The following is a 20,719-nucleotide window of genomic DNA, read 5'->3' as shown; positions in this document are numbered from 1 at the left end:
CGAGTTTTCTTGTGGATTGCAAGTTACCTGTCTGCAAGATCATTCTATGTGTTAACTGACGATGGCCCAACTACGCGACGCTATACCAGCAGGGGCGTTCCTCAAGGCGGTGCTCTCAGCCCGACGCTATTCAACCTCGCTCTTGTTGGACTTGCTGAATGCTTGCCAACTACCATCAAGATTTCAACATACGCTGACGACATCTGTGTCTGGACTTCGGCAGTCACACGTCCTCAGATACGTGCGCGACTTCAAAGAGCGGCCACTTTGACAGCGAACTACTTGTGTAAACAGGGTCTCAGCATTTCACCTGAAAAATGCGCACTAGTCGCATTTACTCGGAAACCGATGACGCCTTATGTCATCTCAATCAATGGGCGGACCATTTCCTATGTCCGAAACCACAGATTCCTTGGCGTCATTATTGACCGAGACCTCTGTTGGAGCCCACACGTGGCCTACATGAAACGGCGCCTGACAGCTACTTCCCAGTTGTTCAAATACTTGACAGGGAAGACGTGGGGGATGTCAGTAGACGCAATGCTTAAACTCTACAGAGCTCTCTTTCTCGGTTTTTTAAGATACAGTCTACCTGTACTGAACAACACCTGCAAGACAAATATTCGTGTTCTGCAGGCAGTACAAGCTCAAGCACTCAGAGTCTGCCTTGGTTTGCCCAGATGTACGTCAACAGAGGCGACTCTTGCGATTGCTCGGGACCATCCAATGCGAACTCACATTACGGTGGAAGCCCTGAGAACGCACATCAGACATTTTGCACGTGCCCCCTATCACCACCTTGCAGCACTACCTTCAGACAGGCACCAATCATCATTCTCTAAAACTATCAACAAGTACAACGACAAACTTCCCTCGGGCTTCACCGCTGCATCTAAACCATCGATACCCCCTTGGTGTCTTATCAGCCCCACAGTACATCTCAGTGTACCAGGAATCGGAAAAAAGTCTGAACTGTCGTCGCCTGTCCTCAAACAACTGTCTCTGCTTCTTCTGTACGAGAGGTACGCGGACAGTGAACACATTTATACTGATGGTTCCACAAACACCCAGTGTTCGTCCGGTGCTGTGGTTGTCCCAGCAAAAGCTATTACCATCAGCTTCAGGACTGACCACCCGACAACGTCGACATCTGCTGAACTAGCTGCTCTTCGCGCTGCACTCCGTTTCGTCAGTCGGGAGCCACCTCGACAATGGTCCATCTTCAGCGACTCAAAGGCAGCCCTACAATCTGTACTATCAGCTCTGCGTCGCGGGCCATTCGAACAGCTCGTATTCGATATTAGATGCCTACTCCATACATCACAGGAGAAAGGACACCACGTGACGTTTCAGTGGCTGCCAAGTCACTGCGGCGTCACTGGAAACGAAGACGCCGATAATGCCGCTCGGGCAGCTCTTGAAGACGCACAAGAAGAGGCCATACCGCTTTCACGATCCGACGCAGCTAGCAGACTTCGAGTGCTTGCACAGGAGATGACGCTCTCTTCATGGTGCACACCAAACAGCCAGACCAACCAGAGCAACCGTCAATACCACCTGCCCTCTTTGATGCATCTCTATATGCCAACTGGACTCCGCCGAAGCGAGGCGACTCTGCTTTATCGCTTATGGTTAGGGGTGGCTTTCACGAAATCTTACTCATTCCGCATTGGAATGGCCGACAACGCTCTCTGCAATGCCTGTCTTTGCGAGGAGACGCTGCAACACATTCTGTGCGACTGTCCTGAATATAATGTTCAGCGACAGTCCCTGGCATCCGTTCTCGCGCACCTTGACACTAGACCATTGTCCCTCGACACGATTTTCACATGCCGCCGACAGAAGACATCGCAGGTGAAGGCGACGAAGGGACTACTTCAGTTTTTGAAAGAGACGGGATTGGACAAGCGGCTCTGACAGTGTTATCACGTACAATGCCAGATTGATGGACTCTACCGGACGATGTTTGTGTGCTGTGCTATGTGCTCTCTCTCTCTCTCTCTCTCTCTCCCCCTTCCCCATCTTTCATCGCCCCCATCCCTCTCCCATGTGTAGGGTAGCAAGCCGGTTACGCTAAACTGGTTAACCTCCCTGCCTTTCCTTCTCTACTTTTTCCTTCCTTCCTTCCTTCTATATAACTGAGAGATATGCTGCAGGAAATATATTATGGGGACATCCTCAAAGAGTGGCAAGTCTCCACGGTAATTGCGGGAATCTCGCGTAATTCTATTACGCTAAAGCATTCTAGCGAACGGCAAACACAACCTGGTGCCAGTCTGTGCATCGAGCTGAGAAGCTTGCTGTTCGTGCGCTGCATTTTCCTTGAAGTCAGCGCACGTGAAGCCGATGTTGGATCGTTTAGAGGAAGCTTTACCTCTGAGCCATGTCCCAACACCCTGTTGAAATATATTGACGCGTGCATTGCATGTACTTTGTTTGTGTTTTACACGTGAGCACCTTTCAAACGACTAACAAATCCCAAACGTTGCCGCTTGGTGCAAGACGCGTGTGCATGTATCACAACATTTTCGGTTAATGTAGCGGATTCTTTCTGTTGCCTTTGTTGTCGCCGAACCCTGTGCTCTGTGTTTGTGCGCGTCGCAAATGTGTTGTACTTCCTGAAAGATGTGCGAGTACGCTGACTGGAACTTTCGACTGGTCGTGTATAGCAGCCTACGCGCTGGACCCGCTGATCAGATTTTCGACTATGGCTGACTGTACTCGCCGCTATCGTTTTACTTTGACTACCGCTTGCTTTTCTGGGCGAAAACTCGCCCAATCAGTTTCATGATTCAGTTTTTGCCACGGTGTTCTTTGCCTTCGCAACAACGTGACGATATATTAATCGCAGAAGTGCCCTACATAGAAAGCCGCTGAAGCGATATGAAAAAAAAAAAACTTTCTTGAGCAGCACTCTAAGGCGCCCATTCCTGCGTTTTGCCTGGACGCCCCTCGGCGTAACCGAGCGAACGAGCACAGCGAAGGATGAAAGACGAAAAGCGGAGCGCAGCGGGGGATGAAAGACGGCGACAACGAAGAGAGAGCGAAAAGGAAAGCTAAGGAGGAGGGTATAATGAAAGTGTGAGAAGGAAAGCGTAGTACCGCACTATAGAGACGGGCTCTGTGACGACGACCGCTACAAGATGGCGCTTCGGTAGCACGCCCATCGTGTGCTCGCCGATACCATATCTGGAAACAAAGCGCTGCATGAGCGGAGGTCTGTTTGTGGCGGCTGCTGTGAATCACACCCACGCGTCGCCCACGCTCTGCCTCTCGCGATCTCCCGATTAGCGAGGCAGTCGCACCGCACTTAGTTCCCCCCGTTTGCAATGTGCCGCACGAGACAGATTGTCCACCAAGTCTATACATAGGCGAAATGAAAACACGTGTAGAGTTGCGCTGAGATTCCGCATTATGAAGTATGGTAACCGCGGATGAGTTTTTTTTTTATGTAGCAGAGAAAGCTGAATTATACCGGCCGCAGGAAATGCAATTCTCATGTACGGCTTCAAATGTTTTACGGAAGATTCCCCGAATACCGGTGAGGTAAAAAAAAGAAAGGAAAGCTGAAACACGATGTTTGTTAATTCGTAACTCTGCAAGACACTCATATAATCCAGTTTTAGAAAATCTGTGTGTTCAAGCATGTGAAGCAAACGCATGTGATGTAGAAGTTTACTAATTCCGTGGAACTTGTTACAGTGCTTACGATGGTTTCGCATAAATCATACTCGCAAATTAGTCGTACACTTATTATCTGCGCACATTTCTCTAACACATCGTTCGCAGCAATAGGATCGTTATCGTTGGCCGTCTACGTCCTGTAAATGTGGCTGTTTGATCTGCATAACTTGATGCTGCAAGTGTCATCCGCAGTTAGCTTACCATACAGCAATACCGTTGGTCGATAAATATTTGTAGCGGATTAAATTTTATTTCCCGTAAAAATGCAGAGGCTTAGAGATCGGCACGCCTTTATTAGCCGGCATAAGAAGCGGATGATCATGCCCTGTGGTTGTGACTCGATCGCATGCGCCTCGGGGCACGATAACACAAAGGATACATACTTTTCTGTTATTATGTTTCGACGTGAAGCGTCTTCAACGAGGGTCAAAGGGGTTCGTTTGCTGAAACCCACGTAACGAAAACATGTTAACTATAGCATTTGCGCTTATATTTCTGCAACCATACTACCACCGCCCCCATTAAGGAGAACGATATCAGCGATTTGCGGTTCCAATAAGGCAGTCATTCCTACATATGAACAAGGAGGTAACGTTTGTCAAAAAAAAAAAACGTAGAATAAACGTCCTCAATTGCGGGATAAAATCGCCACGTGCGATCTCGCCGCGGTGAAGCAATGTCACGTGATCACTTTCCGCCCAAAAGAGACTGCAGCGCTGGCGCTTCCAGTTTCTGCCCTCTGGCGTCGTACTTTTAAGTAATCTGCGGCGAGTGCAAGGGTTCAGGGCGAGCCGGGATGGCTGGTGGCCTCATAAGCTCTGTCTTCGAGCCTGCCTGGAATGTTTAATAATTCACAACCTTCAAAGCGAAAAAGGGTGCAAATCAGTCTATAACTCGCACACTTACACCCGTTTTGGGTGTGAAGGTTCATGCACGGATGAAGCTCACCATGCGTTTTAGTTTCGCCAACCAGCAACGAATTCGAAGTGCGCGAGAGTGTACGCATTCAATCTGTGTTGATTTGCTGTCGTCTCTCGCGAAAGTCGAGTCCTCGACGTTTCGTTAACAGCAGTACATCATATTTCTGAACCGATTTTGTAGATATGTTATGCCATGCAAAATACAACAGCCGCGTTTGATGCTGTTTTGTGGAAAACGATGTACTTCCCGTTGGGACGTGTTGTCCATTGCCAAAGGTCGAATTGTAGCGAAGTAAGCGCACATTTATGCATGATATCCCAGCTTTCCTTCACAAAACTTTGGAAAAAATAGAAAGGATTAGTTCTGTGCGAATAACAGTAAGTGCATGTCGTTCGAAGTCTTGTTCAGAAACCGCCAATAGTTTTTCTTGAGGGCTGCACGGAGCGACAATGGACATTCCTCTGCGACAGGCTCTGTGAATGAGTGGCACTTTATTATTTTTCTGCTCTCTCCTTCTTACCTATTCCCCTTTTCCCTTGCCGAAGTGTAGGGCAGCCAACCGGGTACGTCCTTGGTTAACTTCCCTACTTTCACTTTTTGTTTATAGCTCTTTACCTCTCTCTTAGGTTCTCAATTTTCTTTCAAGTTTCTTTACTATATATAGAGCTGGTGCATTTCTTCAATTATTCTAAATCACTTGTGCTATCTTTCCCGCAGTGACATTTCATGATGACTCTAAGACACCCTGAGCTACTGCGAAACTTCTTCAAGGCAGCAAAATTTCCCTTCGCCTTGTTTTTAATATCTGTCGCGACTCATGTGTCGTCTTATTGACAGAATCATAGCGGCGGCATCGAAGCGATTCTTGCAGCATCATGGCCTGCTGGAGGAACTTGCCAATGTGCAGTCCACGAGCGAAAGACGAGGCAGGAGCCGCAGTCCGAGCCGGAGTCAGGAAACTTCGAGGGCAAGCACGAGTTCATGCGTCTCGCTGGAGTCGTGAAGGAAAGAGTCACGTGTCATCCCCGGGAGGACGGGTTGCAAAGAGCTCGACGACCTCAACGAGCGCCGCTGGATCGCACTCAGGTTATCTCACGTCCACCACGTTACCTCGGGAGCGGTAACGCTGAGGACGCGCGCGACAATATACGAACCACCAAAAAAAAAAAATCCCAGACATGTGAATGTGTTCGTCACTATTTGCAGGAGTCAACCACGACATAAGCGCAATGACCCGGAAGCCGATACAAAAAAAAAAAATTATTTGTGATCCGAACAAGAAAATAATGCAGACAACCCGTTAATACATGAAGAATATGGTGGTTCCGGTGTCGTGTACTCGTGTCGTAGTCTCGTTCGTGTATCGTCGCATGAGTCGTAAATGAAGTTGCTTCGACTAGAATTAAGACACGGGCAGTCCACATCCACCAAAGGCGTAGCGCGTGCGCAAAGCGTACTTCTCAAGGAAAGCGGCAATTTGCCAGTAGACACGACGTCTAGTATTGCGCCACGGCCACAGCCAGTGCTGAAGAACGATTCAGCTCCGGCAGTGCCGGCAGGCGCGCTTCGAGCGGCGCCCTTGTTATGGCCATCGCAAGATTACACCGAGGCCAGCCTGCGCCGACGTATAAGGTCGATCAAGACCTCCTTCGAGCAAAATCTATTTCGACACTAAATCAAGCAAACAGAAGGGAAATGAACTGGAGTTATCAGACGTCTTTTTTTTTTCTTTTCCTTATGTGGAATGCTTTAGTCTTGCACATATAAGAAATACGTCGCACGTAAGCTTGCGACGTGGGTATACGTCACGCGTAGCTCTCACGCGCGCATGTTGTCAATCTTCTGGTTCAGCCTTTTTTACTGCAACGTATTGTGGCATTATTTTTTTAAGAACAAGCTTTGCTTGGGGAAGTACTTGCCCTGTTTGAAAAAAAAAAACGTTTTATTAGGTGTGGAAAGGAAAATTGTTCTGCAGGTTATTGAAGGCGCTTGCCAATGTGGGTATGTGTTGAGTACACTTCCTTGTTTTCTTCTTTTCACGTCCAACCATGCTGTTCCTATTCAGGTGTACGGTAAACGAGAGTTTTGGAAACAGTGGCAGGGATTAAGATGATTGCATGGAATCCCCTGTCCTGGTCATCCCCTCAATGTGGGCTGCATTTGGTTTCACTTTGAACCTACCGACGAAGCAGTCACACCATCCCAATGTAGCAGCGTTTGTCCGTTACATTTAGGTTTATTTTCACATTTTTTTCTTTTCGCAATTGTATTATTTAGGATCAAGCTGGCGGCAAAAAGAAAAATAATTTTATGCTCTTTCGATGGCGAACGTTTGGCGAAACCATTTCTCGTGGGCACGTGCCAAATTTAAAAGAAACGCAACGACAATAACGAAAACGAAGAGCCAAGAAGCGGAAGCCATTTTTATCGAGTCAGCCAGGCCTGCTTCAACCGCCTTTCTTTCCCAGCGAGATGGGTACGTTCTGTTTGCGCAACATTAGCCGTTTGTCACTCAAGGCCATTTTTTGAATCAGCTTACGCCGTTTACGGGCACACGTCTCGTTGTCGGGGACGCCTCTTGACGGCTATCATTGGGACTTGGTTGAGGGCGTGCGTTGGCACTTTTGGTTGATTAGTTCCTTCATTTCATCGGCGGTTGAGTGGGATTGTAACGTATCAAGCTTACACTAGGCTATATTTAGACGCCCCTAAGTGGAAGGTTCCTGATACATTTCGACAAGCTGGGATGGGTCTCTTTGGCCTGCAACGTAAGGATGGCGCGCGCGCAATGAGTCGAATCAACGTCATCGGACAAATGTAGCTTAGGAGAACTTCTTGTTGGGCGAGCTGGTGCATATTAGCGAACAGTTTTATAACTGCGCGAACGAACGACTCCAGAGAGGGAGCGCACTAGAACAGGCGCAGCCCTTGAAGGATACTGCGCCTGTCGTTTTGTGCTCTCTCTCTCTCTCCATGGTCGTTTGTTTGCGCAGTTGTAAAACTGTTTGTCATCGGACAACTGCCCACCAGCGTCGGGAATAGAACCACCGACGTTGTGTTCAGAAGTAGAACGTGCTTTTCACAGAGCCTCCACCGCAGCAAGTCGACGGCTGTTTTAAAGTAAATCATAATGCTCCCCCCCTCCCCCAATAGGAAGTCCTGAAAAAATTTCAAATTTTCTGACCTGGCCTTTCCTTTCGTCGTAAAACACACTGAGTTTTTGAAGAAGCAGGGTTGAAGATATTCGATGTAACAACGTTAAATGTAGCCCAAGGGAGGTAAACTAACAACGCAATGTTTCTTTCGAGAGTGTACATAACATGTATACATATATGCTGCAAACCAGGTTCGCAGATGTTAGGAAAAAGAAATACATTTCCATGACGCATGTCCTTAACTATTCGCCCCGCCTTTTCGTTTACAGATGCCCCCTACGTTCCCACTTGGTTCCCGAGTAAGTAAATCGTTCAATACTTGTAGTGCAGCAGTGTTATTACGAGCAACCATAGAAATGCATGCACTGGGGCAGAGGCGTTTAACCGCAGGGATATGTTATGGTTGCATGGCGTAGAGCTGTACAGTCGTATTTAAACGCAGGCTTGACGCACATCACGATCTCTTCACTGTGACCAACTGTGCCGCCTCTGTTTTCTCTTTTTTGTTCAATCTTCAGCTCAATATGGCGGAGCGACCAGTTCGATGTGTAAGTGGCAACAGTGCGGTGTTCATTTCTAAGTTTTTATGGCGGTATCTATATTGCGGGTATTCTGGGCCTCCATATGGAAACTCATGCGAAAGCGTAGTGATCCTAAACCGAAAGACCATTCTTTCATGGTGATATTTGCACACTTGTTTAGGTGTTTTCCGGGGGAGAGAATTAGGGACGAAGGTTCCACCTTTTTTTTTAATATCTCGCACAAACCAAGGTGCTGATGACACCGAGCTGGCGTCGCGGAACTAGCAGCATTATTCGGAAATTTGAACATCCTTCATGCCGGCAGTTTAATAAGAAAAGCTTCAGGCGCAATCTATTGCTTAGTTTTGAATTCACCACAACCGTTTTTCATTTCGTCAACAAGCGCAGATGCTCCCAAAGCTGCAGCGTCGCGAAGGTGAAGGTGTGTTGGCGTGGCACATTGCAGATGGCATCTCTACCGGCTTTTCCTCATTTTTATACTTCTCCCGTCTGTCGTGTCAAGCATACGCTAGGTTTTGTTCCGTTGATGTGACCGACGCTTGGGCACACTTATAAGTGTATTTAGCCGTGTGTTCTGGTTCCACGTCAGCTTTACGCGACCGACTTTACTGGAAGTTGCTTCGATCTGCAAAACACTTTTCATCTTTCAGATTACACAACAGGACTGACCTCAATAGAGAGTAAGTGGCCAGAATGGTGTCCGGTTCTAAGATTTGTTGAAATAGCGTCTCAATTGAATAGACCACAGACTCCAATTGTTCTCTCACTCGTCCTTGCGCCTATTTATTTCGACAAGAAGTAGGCGAAGAACCAAGAGATTTACGAATACTTTGTTATAAGACAGCTTTCACTTAGAGCTGTTTCTTTTTATTGCGATAGCAATTATGTGGGGACACCAGGCGAATTTCTGCCGTTGCCGTCGCCGTGAGGTTCTGTATTAAGTCCAAGGGCAATAATATCGTCGCCACGTGCCGTATGCTCTGTGTGCCAGTGAAAGCGAGCGAGGGTGTGCCGGCGTTAGCGGCGCAACCTTGCACACGCAGGGGAGGGAAGCAGGGAGGAAGCGCGCTGTCTTCCGTCGCGCGCAAGGCACCGCGAGGAGCGCAGGGAAGGGGAGTAGCATTCTACTCCGGCACCCGTACCGCTGTATGATGAAAGCCATCTGCGACGGGCACAGAGACCGGTGCGCGCTGTGTTTCCGCGGCTTAGTTCGCGTCGATGTGAGACGCGGCGCGAAGGTCCATTCGCTCGCTGCTGCTGCCGCGCTTCCTCTCTCCAGAATTTTGAAGCGACTTTTCGCGGTCATCGAGTGAGATTTGTTCGTGTTTGCTCGTGCGCGCGTGACACCCTGCCTGTTAATTTAGTTAGTGTGTTTCTGTTAAGAAGCTTATACAGCAGATAAAACAGCTATCCTTACTTCGTATAGCTCTCCGCTGATCTGTTATCGCAATCGATGCTTCGCCTTTCGGCCGAAAATGCGACTTGTAATTTTGAACCCCCATACGAGTCCAAGACATTGTCCAGCTCACCGAATCACCCTTATCTACATATGCATGCGTCCCAACGTGGCACTGTGGCCGTGAGAGCACTCGCTTACGAGGTAGGGTCAGAGTTTCATCTAAGTGATCTTACCAGAAAGAGTGTGGTGTATGAGAATGAGACACTGCATTTTACTATTAAAGGGCCCGTAGTTTAGTATACATCCGTAGCATGGGACCTTTGTACCGGAATGTCTATAGACAAACTAGAAAGAGTTCAGATGGAAACTATGACATCGTCGATGATCTCGGTTCGCATCGCTTTCGGAAGATGCTTCGCCTAAATTTTTTTGTTTCTGATCTTACCACCGCCAAACAGGCACTGCGAAAAAGAAATATTTAAGATCACCCCATTATAGTTCTCCCAGGAGGGACAGTAAAAAAAAAGTGTGCGCACAAGAGTGGGATTAACGCAATCAAATATCCCCCTTTTCAGGGGAATACACGATTGCTTAATAGAATGCTTTTTCCCGGGAAATTGTTGATGCCCAGTTTTGTAACCGGCGTTGAAAATATCCTTTAAGATGTGTATTTTTCTTTATCTTCTGTGATAGCTTCTTTTATCTTCTGGAGCAATGCTAATCATTTATAGTATTCGCTATTTCCTATATATTGCAAAATAAATGAATAAACAAATAAATAAACGCAGCCGTTTAATTGTCTTGGGCGGCTATTGTGGACAGGCAAAATTCCCCCCGATGATGTGAAAATTTACGATCTCGTGAACCCTGATTAGGGCGTTAGTTTTTGTGAGCATGGGTTCTAATCAGCCAAGAACTGAACCAGAGGGTGCCCGCTTGTTGTTCCCGTACACAATACTCGCCGCCCTAATCACCGCGCCGAGCCTAGTGACGTCATGGGCGCGTCGCTGGGTGACTGGTGGATTGTCTTCGCGTAGCAGCATTATGCGCTCTGCGGGAATGGAATGAGAGGGCTCTGGCAATGTGGTTGCGATCCAGCGAGGATCATGCTTTCGAGCAAGATGCCTGCTTATTTTGAGAACTCTGCACAAGAGATGATGCAATCCCAGAATCCCAAGAAAAGGCGACCGCCTATGAGTGCTGTGACGTCGGAAAGCGACTGAATACTTCCGTCGCTCTTCATTCGCTTGGCCATTCGCTCCGAAATTTAACACGTTTTTAATATTTCTTGGAGAATACACAGCACTATAGAAACTTATTTCATGCTTGTATAGTTAGAAGGCGCTTTATTGCAACTTGCAGGTTTTTTTCTTATGGAATGGGTTGGAGGTGGGGGGCGCAGCTTCGTCTGTTTAAATATGTACAGCTACTGTTTGGTTACGTTGCGCGTAATTTCTGGGTGCTTGTGCATGTTGCGATAACGCTGTTCGCAGTAATTTAGTTCAGACACTCGGAATCGTGGGATGGCAGGACCATCTGCTACCCGCCTTTTTCATTGTCTTGTCTCTCGCGAAACAATATGGACAACTATAAACCGGTGGTTCTGCGTTGTCTGTTTCCAGCTGAAAGATTCGGTAAGCTTCTTTCCTAAATTACCTTGCCCGCAATATGTTAAAAAATGAGTGCGTCAGCGCGCGCGGTGAATGGGCAACGTGTCAACAGGGGGAAACACAAGAAAGGGAAGCAGTAGGGTTTTCATATATGCGAAGCTCAATGACTAGTCTGCATAATCCCCGATACTGATTAAGAAAGACTAATCATCAAAGAATATAGATGGAAGGAGACATAGCCAAGTAGGTAACCAGACAAGCTGCCGCTATTCACTACAGAGCAGCAATATTTTGTCTCCATGCCGGCCAACGCTGTTGTGACTTTGGCATACGTCTCACTGCAATGTTTAATCGGACACTCGCTCATTCATAATTATTCGTTTACAGCCACACTCACTTACACACAGGCTCACCCACACCATGTTCACCCTGACGGCCGCTAGCTCACACGACCGCACAAGGTCAAGAAGAATCGCTCACGTCCCCGGCGACGACCTGCGGTCACGGATAGCGCGATTATGGGGAACGGGCCGACGGCCTCGTCAAAACTGTCCTCAAATGGGATGATTTATGGCAACAACTGGAGTACCTCTGTCAGGAGGGGTTTGGGCAATTAGCGAGGCGACGGTCCTTCACCTCTCAGGCGCCCAAATTGGCGCGTCCACGCCGGAGACGGGGTCAGTGTGCTATCCCCCATCCCTTGTTTGTGCCCAGTGATGTGCGTGTGTTTCCGACAACGCTCCCTTCGGAGGGAATGGGTAACAGACATCCGGATTGGTGGGACCTGAGGTAGTCGGTCTCCTGACGCCGGATTGGTGGAGGCGACTGAACAATCACCACGCAGGGCATAAAAAGAGCGACGGCCGGCTGGAGTCATCGGCTGCTACAACTTCTTCATGAACTTATTTCTCCGTACTTCTTTGAAACTTGTAAATATGTAGTATAAGCTTGTGCGTAAAACGTCTTCGATATCGGACCCAGCCCCCCCGTTACCTTACTCCTCTACGGATAGGAAAGAATATACTACATCTTCGGGCCCCCAGTCGCCACGGAAGGTACTCGTTGCTGATACCCGAAGCATGCCAAACACTAATCAGTTACTCAATTCAAAAAGACATTTAGCTAAGAGGTCTGAAATGTTGCCATATTTGAGCAAAGTAGGAAAACCTGGCATCCCTTGGGCAGCAGAGTCGCTACAGTCATCCTCGAAAACGTGCGTTTGAAACGCGCTTAAACAACTAAATAAGCGTCAAGCTTCACAAAAATGGCTGCGCTGCTTCTCAGGACTGAAATTGCTTGACAGGTTGCTCGACAAAATAGAAACCGCGAGTGTCTTGTGGACTGCATCTAGGAGTGTTGGTTGCTTGTAGAGAAACGGAATAGAGTGCATGTAAACGTAGCTCGTAGAAACAGCGTCACTAATGGCGTTTTCTTTTTTTCCTCTTCGTTTCGCAGATGTGGAGTAAGTAAACCAGTGTTCACTTCTGTTGCACGCGCACAGTTTTTGCGGCAAGCCCTTGTCCGTTTACCTAATATGTTTCTCTCACGTGGTATGACGAGAGGCCTTCATAACACACCCTGTTCAATTCGTGTTCCTCCAGCCCTAAGGAGAACGCCCGCAAGTGGTGCCTGAGTGCAGTCATCGGTGCCCTTCTCCTCTGCGTGCTGATAGCCGCCGTCTTCTTGGTGGTGATCTTGAGCAGAGAACGTAAGCAGCAACATAACCGCTTAGTAGCCGTTTTCTTTTAGAATAGTGTATATAGGCAAGCAAACGCAAGTGCTTTTCTTGCGTGTAGAAGTAGCGCGTCGACCTCAACGCGCATGCGCCAGGAGTTCCTCCTTTCTCTGGACTACGCAACCTAATCTGACGTGCAGTAAGGCACACACGCCGAGCTGCGCTTTGTGGGTTCATGTTCTCCTGTGCTGCGCGAATCGCTGCTCTCGACACTACCAACTGTGTCGTACCAACTCGTACAGTAAACGCTCGTCATAAAGAAGTCATCGGAACCCGAAATGTACTACATCTTGATAAGCGGTGTAATGTTCAAATCACATGGGCTCTCAGGAAGCCATAGTAGGGTAGAGGGCACTCCGAGAGTGTGGGAGCTCGTAAAACGCATGTTGAAACGCATCTCGATCGGGAATTAGGACACGACGGCGGCGAAATTTGTGATTGCGCTCGTTAGCAGCTGCCTTGTCTATCGGTACTCGTCACGTGAAAGATGCGTTCAAGGAGCTTCCGCCCCGTTTCGGTGTGGCCGTCGCAGCGGTGTTTGCCTCTCCGAGTGGATAACGAAACAACGCGAAGAACTACCGTGTCTGCTGCCCCGCGCACTGCCGTGCGTGTATTGCGGCTTCGCACTTAGTAATTGGACAGTTTCAGAATAGCGTTTGTCGCCTGGTACGATAAATGCTAGCGCCCTCACAAGGGAGGCACTTCATAAGGAAGGCGCCAAAAGGTGGGGCACCCGCTGGTCATCGTTATCATCATCATAAGACTGGTTATGCCCACTGCAGGGCAAAGGCCTCTCCCATACTTCTCCAACTACCCCGGTCATGTACTAATTGTGGCGATGTTGTCCCTGCGAACTTCTTAATCTCATCCGCCCACCTAACTTTCTGCCGCCCCCTGCTACGCTTCCCTTCCCTTGGGATCCAATCCGTAACTCTTAATGACCATCGGTTATCTTCCCTCCGCATTACGTGTCCTGCCCATGCCCATTTCTGTTTCTTGATTTCAACTAAGATATCATTAACTCGCGTTTGTTCCCTCACCCTATCTGCTCTTTTCTTATCCCTTAACGTTACACCTATCATTCTCTTTTCCATAGCTCGTTGCGTCGTCCTCAATTTAAGTAGAACCCTTTTCGTAAGCCTCCAGGTTTCTGCCCCGTACGTGAGTACTGGTAAGACACAGCTGTTATAAACTTTTCTCTTGAGGGATAATGGCAACCTGCTGTTCATGATCTGAGAATGCCTGCCAAACGCACCCCAGCCCATTCTTGTTCTTCTGATTATCTCAGTCTCATGATCCGGATCCGTGGTCACTACCTGTCCTAAGTAGATGTATTCCCTTACCACTTCCAGTGCCTCACTACCTATTGTAAACTGCTGTTTCCTTCCGAGACTGTTAAACATTACTTTAGTTTTCTGCAGATTAATTTTTAGACCCACCCTTCGGCTTTGCCTCTCCAAGTCAGTGAGCATGCATTGCAGTTGGTCCCCTGAGTTACTAAGCAAGGCAATATCATCAGCGAATCGCAAGTTACTAAGGTATTCTCCATTAACTCTTATCCCCAAATCTTCCCAATCCAGGTCTCTGAATACCTCCTGTAAACACGCTGTGAATAGCATCGGAGAGATCGTATCTCCCTGTCTGACGCCTTTCTTTATTGGGATTTAGTTGCTTTCTTTATTGGGATTTAGTTGCTTTCTTTATGGAGGATTACGGTGGCTGTGGAGCCGCTATAGATATGCTTGAGTATTTTTACATATGGCTCGTCTACACCCTGATTTCGCAATGCCTCCATGACTGCTGAGGTTTCGACTGAATCAAACGCTTTCTCGTGCTTTCTGGTGTCTCGTGCTAAACATATCCAAGGCAAGGCAGTCCAGTAGCAGCCGCGCTTTCCTTTCTATGCCGGCGCGTCTCGTTATCCCAACGGATGCCGAGTTTAGAGGAAGCAAAAGTTCATTGGAACTTTTACTAATGAGCAACGGTAACGACAGCGCAGCCACCGCGGGAATTCACGCTGAAGTGAGAGCCATAGGCGGCCTCCATGTTCGACAACGCTATTTCTACTTTCAAGCATAACGTATATTAAGCCAATTTGCTTAAATTCGTTAAACAACGTACGCTAGCACAGCGCGCGGACACCGCGGAAACCGATAACGCGTGCGGAACATGCGAAGTGAGGCCAACGCTATTTGTCTACGTACGTAATGCACTTACGTTTGGTCGGAAATGCTTTTGTAAAATTCTCAATTAAGCACAGTCCGCCGCCGATGCGCGTCAAGTAATCTGACCCGAAATGCATGGACCCTGGTATGAAAAACAGAAATGTTTGAATAAAGCGATAGTCCGGGTAAAGCGATATCTCTTTAATGCGATTGTAATAGAACATTTGGTGAGTTCAACGTATGTAGTTAATGTTTACGTAAGCCAAGAAGCAGCGTTGTGAAACATGTCGGCATCCGCGGCTCCCCCTTCAGTGGCAATACACGATGTTACTACGCTCTGGTCATCGCTGATCGCCGGATAAATGTGAATAAATCTTACACCTCCTCTCGGCTTACTTGAGTCGCAAGTCATGAATGGCTGGCCCACCCAATTTCCAGGGTAGTTCGCGGCAATCCTGGCTTCCACAAGCCTCACGAGGCGCCTTGGCATGAAAACGCCGCATTGGGCCTAATGAATTGTGTTGTCTTCAACGGCCTCGAAACCACAGGCGGGTTTGACAGTTAAAGTAGATATGTTTATTTAACGCACACCACAACGCCTCGGTTAGCTTTCGTGTTGAATATCCGTAAGGCCGAGTAAACTATTGTAACAATCTATTCAGCCATAAACAAAATAAGTTGAGAGCAAACACTTTGCGCTAGCTCCACAGGGACAATAAAAGACGAAAATTTAATTACTCGGTGCTACGCTAGTTAATAAGCAGATTTAGAATAGCATACGCAACGAAAATCGCGGTATTTCCTTATGTAAGAACATAGGATGCACTCTATATGCTCCGTATTTACGCGGGGTTCTGCTATTTACGTATGCTATCAGCTAACGGAGGGTATTTGGCGAGGACACCGTGCTTACCGTTTGCATATGCCACGCTCGACGAAGCGGACTCTTCTCATAAAAATGTGACTGAAATGATTTTCTTGCACATGGTAGTTCTGGCACACGTGCTTATGCGCATAAATAATCGATGAAGCAGCCAAAGACCCTTCGGAGAACATGACATGAGCGAGTGCTATCATTACATATTTATTTTTATTACAAATGAAATTCGATCTGGTTGCACATCCCTAAGGCACGTATGAAACACAAGAAGCTTCATAGAAAAGTCTTCACGAACCAGCAAAAACACTAGGAATAACTTGCCGTCGCAGATAAAAACTGGACTTCCACCGATAGCGCCGTCTGTTGCCTTCGTTGCAGTGTGACCCATTTATTTATTTACCCATTTATTTATAGCTGCACTCATGCTATCAAGCATCGTTATTGAATGGCGTTGTAAATTAATTAAATTATAGTGTTTAACGTGCCAAAACCACTTTCTGATGATGAGGCACGCTGTAGTGGAGGACTCCGGAAATTTCGAACACCTAGGGTTCTTTAACGTGCAGTAAATCTAAGTACACGGGTGTGTTCGCATTTCGCCCGCATCGAAATGCGGCCGCCATGGCTTCAATCCCGCGACCTAGTGCTCAGCAGCCCAACACCATAGTCATTGAGCAACCACGGCGGGTGAATAGCGTTGTAGTCCTTCGCTTGCTCTCATTTTCATTGAGGCACAATTTTCGGGCAAGCAGCCAAGCCAATCTCCGACACCTTTCGGCAAGATGCTTCTGTTTGAAAGCGACGCATTTGGTGCCAATGGATTTCCTCGGCTTGGACATATGTGATGCAAACACCAGATGGCACTAGGTACAGTTAAGTTCTCTTCGCGCTTGTGTTCCCGTCTGGTAAGCTAAGATTCTTCAGATCACGTGAATATTCGGGTCCCGCGAAGTGCCTGCAAGGCTCCTCGTTCGCTATTGCGAATGTGTCCGTTGTTCCGCGCTCGGAACTTGACGCGGTGCCCAGCCAGAGTGTAGCAATGTATTGGGTCCGTGAGAAGCGCTTTCTGCGGGAACATCGCGGAAAGCGTTTCACAGAGACAGCTGTTATAGCGATAGCTGTTTGCAGGGCAGCTGGGGAAATGTCGAGACTTCCTGTCGGATGACTATTGTGATGACCCTGCCGGATTCGTAGCTCGAAGGAGGGACGAAGGCGAAGCAAAGTGACACCGTGATCCGCACTATTTCAGCTTAGTGTATTTAAGCCTTTCGAGATTCGGTTCTTGGTTGCCTTTAACTGGCGGCGGCTCTCAAGAGTTAAGAAAACATTGCCGAACGGCAACAAAAAAGTGAGCCTGTATTACTACAGAAGTTTCTTCGACCAAGTGGTCTCCAGGCAGAAAAAGTACGAAGGAGAAAAAAGAACGCTTCGAGGTTTTCAGAACGTCGAACATCTCTCAAAGCTTCATTTATTGAGCGTTTCTCTTGATCACTGTTTATAAGGGCGGTTTCGAGTGGTCATTAAGGCTCCTTTGTGAATGTGAACTTAGAGGTTGGATTTATTCTCTCGCGTTGTTATTGCAGCAACGGGTCATGGAACCGACTACGACGACGATGTGCTAAGAGGCGGCATCGGTGGCAGTGGCGGCAGTGGTCAAGAAGACGTCGTCAATCAGGTCGTCTACAGAGCGAAGACACCGTCGACCACAACCGGTAGGCGCATCTTGTCTGCCCCCACTGTCTTCGCACCAGGGTTTTCACGTATCAAAATATGAAAGAAAACTCGAGAGATTTATTTACGTGGCCATGAACAAGTCAGGCTAGCGCGCAGAAAACATAATATAGTCAAGAATGTAGCCAAGCTGTGATTAAGTGATCGGGAACGGAACCTTACCTCACGCGACTCAATGGCGATTTGAGAGAGACCTCCTTTGAATGATTGCGTGTTAAATTTCAGCATTGCTGATGACAGAAATATGAAGTGTAACATACCAGAGCTTTTGTTTATTTGCCACAAACAATTGTTTTCGCGAAATGGGGATGTTGCACTGTTGGCTCTCTTCCTCTATAGATGAGTGTGCGCGCGCTTGATCACGTGACAGCCAACGCTAGGCGCGTGGGGAGAGGGCGCGCATCGCTCGGCCCTCGGCTCACCCTCGAAAGCTTCCCCTCGCACCCGTAGCAATGATAACGGCGCGCCGTGCGCTCATTCTTCTGTACTTCGACTTTATGCGGGACATCACGGCGACGGCGAAAATTTGCCGCGATTGCCTAAGATAGAGAGAGAGAGCAAGGACAGGAAAGGCAGGAAGGTCAACCAGACGAGCATCCGGTTTGCTACCCTACACTGGGGGTGGAAGAAAGGGGAATAGAAAGAGGTAAAGAGAGAGAGTGTGAGCATTGATTGCGCAAAATCTAAAACTCCCTTAGGAACGAATGGTGTGCCGTAATTTTACCGCTATCAGCGACAATGCCGGGCCCATACCCTCAATCATAAATGAAGGAAATAAATAAGGATAGAAAGAAAGAAAGAAAGAAAGAAGAAAAGAAAATCTCAGTTGAGGAAACTGATATGCTTCTTCTTTTGTGCTTCTTTTTTTTCCGTTTGATGCCTCAAATTTCTTATTTAAGCGCAGTAAACGAGAAGGAAGGGGGTTAACCGAGGGGCCCAATTTTTATTACTCATATCATAAAACGCCAACAAACACTGACACCAAGGACAACACAGGGGAAATTACTTGTGCTTGATAAATGAAATAAAGAAACGATAAATTAATGGAAATTAAGGTGGATGAAAAAACAACCAGTGTTCTACTAGAACACATGAATAACCAAGAAAGTGGTGGGGAAACGGTGCCGCGGTAGCTCAATTGGTAGAGCATCGCAGGGGAAATGCGAAGGTTGTGGGTTCGGTTCCCACCTGCGGCAAGTTGTTTTTTCATCCACTTTTTTTCCATTAACTTATCGTTTCCTTATTTCATTTATTAGGCACAAGTAATTTTCCCTATGTTGTCCTTGGTGTCAGTGTTTGTTGGCTTCTTATGATATGACTAATGAAAATCGGGCCCCTCGGTTAACCCCCTTTCTTCTCGTTTATTACATAACGAGGGTCTCGAATCCGGCTACATTGATGCCTTCAGGTAGCATGTGTAGGTTTATTGACCGGTTGGCTTCACCCAAAAAGTTCACGTTCTCGTGACGCCTGCGGCAAAAAGGACGTTCCACGTCCGCCGCCAAGGTCTGTGAGTTGTGGCGCTGGCTAACACTCCCAGGGTTCTACTAGGGCACAGAAATACCAAAGAAAGTGGATGGGGAAACAGCGCTGCGGTAGCTCAATTGTTAGAGCATCGCACTCTAAATGCGAAGGTTGTGGGTTCCGTTCCCACCTGCGGCAAGTTGTTTTTTCATCCACTTTAATTTCCATTTATTTATCGTTTCTTTATTTCACTTATTAAGCACAAGTAATTTCCTCTATGTTCTCCTTGGTGTCAGTGTTTGTTGGCTTCTTATGATAGAGTAACGAGACATTTGTGAAGCAGCACCGTGTCTGAATAGCTTTGCCGGAAAGTAATCGCTTCACTTCGCCCATAGTCCTCCGATGACCTCGGCCCATTGCTTTTTTCGCTTTTGCAAAACATGCATCGGCTTTCCTGATTTCCGGAGAGCGGATTCGCCTGATGTGTCAACGACGTCAACGTTTACAGGTCACGTCCGACCACTGACGGTGTGCACCGTCGGGGGTGGTCCAGAACCCTTGTACTTCCCGGACGACGGCCTCTGCGACTTCGTGTTTTTCGATTCGCTGGCTGTGTCTCCCAGGAACAACGATTTCGCGGTCCAGCGACAGAGTGCCCCCGTGCACCGCTTCGTCGAACAGGGGCAAGCTGGCCAACAAACACGATACGGCATGTCCGTGTCCTTCAGGTGAGCAGCTCGCACCATACAGATGGTGTACATACATGGCAGCACCGATGGTACAATGTCCCCATCGAAGTGTGACGTCATCGCGCAGCTTCTCGTGGCCTTGTTCGGTGTGCGCTGTGACATGCTCACACGCTTTCTCCCCGTGAACGCGCAGAGTAGGGAAACATCTCCCACAGTGAGGCGATGGCATCGTTGGCAGGGACATGCTAAACGTGCAGCGGCAGGGCAACCAAGAGGTAATAGCGCATGGCAGAAAATTCCAACCGAAAGTTATACTGTTACTTTATAGTATTCGCAAAATTACTTCGCGAAGTCGCGACGAGTGTCAGAGCTTGATGTTTTTTCCGGTCAGTTTGGTGTATCCGAGGTAATCGTTCTCGAAATATCACGCTTGCTGGGCGGTATCGCGAAGACCTTCTTGTTTCCGCCGAAATGGTTCTGGCGTGTAAAGACAAAGCGCAGCTCATGACGACTATAGAGACAGCACGAACACATTAACACCGCGGCAAGAACAACCATGGTCGTTATCGTCATGAAATGTTAAAGCCACGACGCGCTCAACCCGCACCGTGCACAATAATAACGAACCACAAGGGTGTCACACCTGCCCGTTCACGATTTTGCCGCGAAAATGGCGGCGCAGCGAGAGAGTGAACAAACGATGACGGCACGCCCTTCCCACGTGACGCCAGTTGGCCAATAGGG

At 47.9% G+C, this 20,719-nt stretch overlaps 1 long non-coding RNA gene and 1 other non-coding gene across 2 annotated transcripts in view; one reads left to right on the top strand and one right to left on the bottom strand.

Moving 5' to 3' along the window:
* Nucleotides 1–20,719, bottom strand: part of LOC140219863 (uncharacterized) — a 478,555-nt gene that overhangs the window by 442,360 nt on the left and 15,476 nt on the right. The gene's annotated exons all lie outside the window — the stretch shown is intronic.
* On the top strand, nt 18,946–19,018 carry TRNAS-GGA (transfer RNA serine (anticodon GGA)). The gene has a single exon. It is a non-coding gene; the product is annotated as a tRNA-Ser (tRNA).

The sequence above is a fragment of the Dermacentor andersoni genome, chromosome 8, assembly GCF_023375885.2.
Source record: "Dermacentor andersoni chromosome 8, qqDerAnde1_hic_scaffold, whole genome shotgun sequence".
Classification (NCBI taxonomy): domain Eukaryota; kingdom Metazoa; phylum Arthropoda; class Arachnida; order Ixodida; family Ixodidae; genus Dermacentor; species Dermacentor andersoni.
Note: the sequence above shows the minus strand (reverse complement) of the source record. Positions and strands in the feature narration are given on the sequence as shown.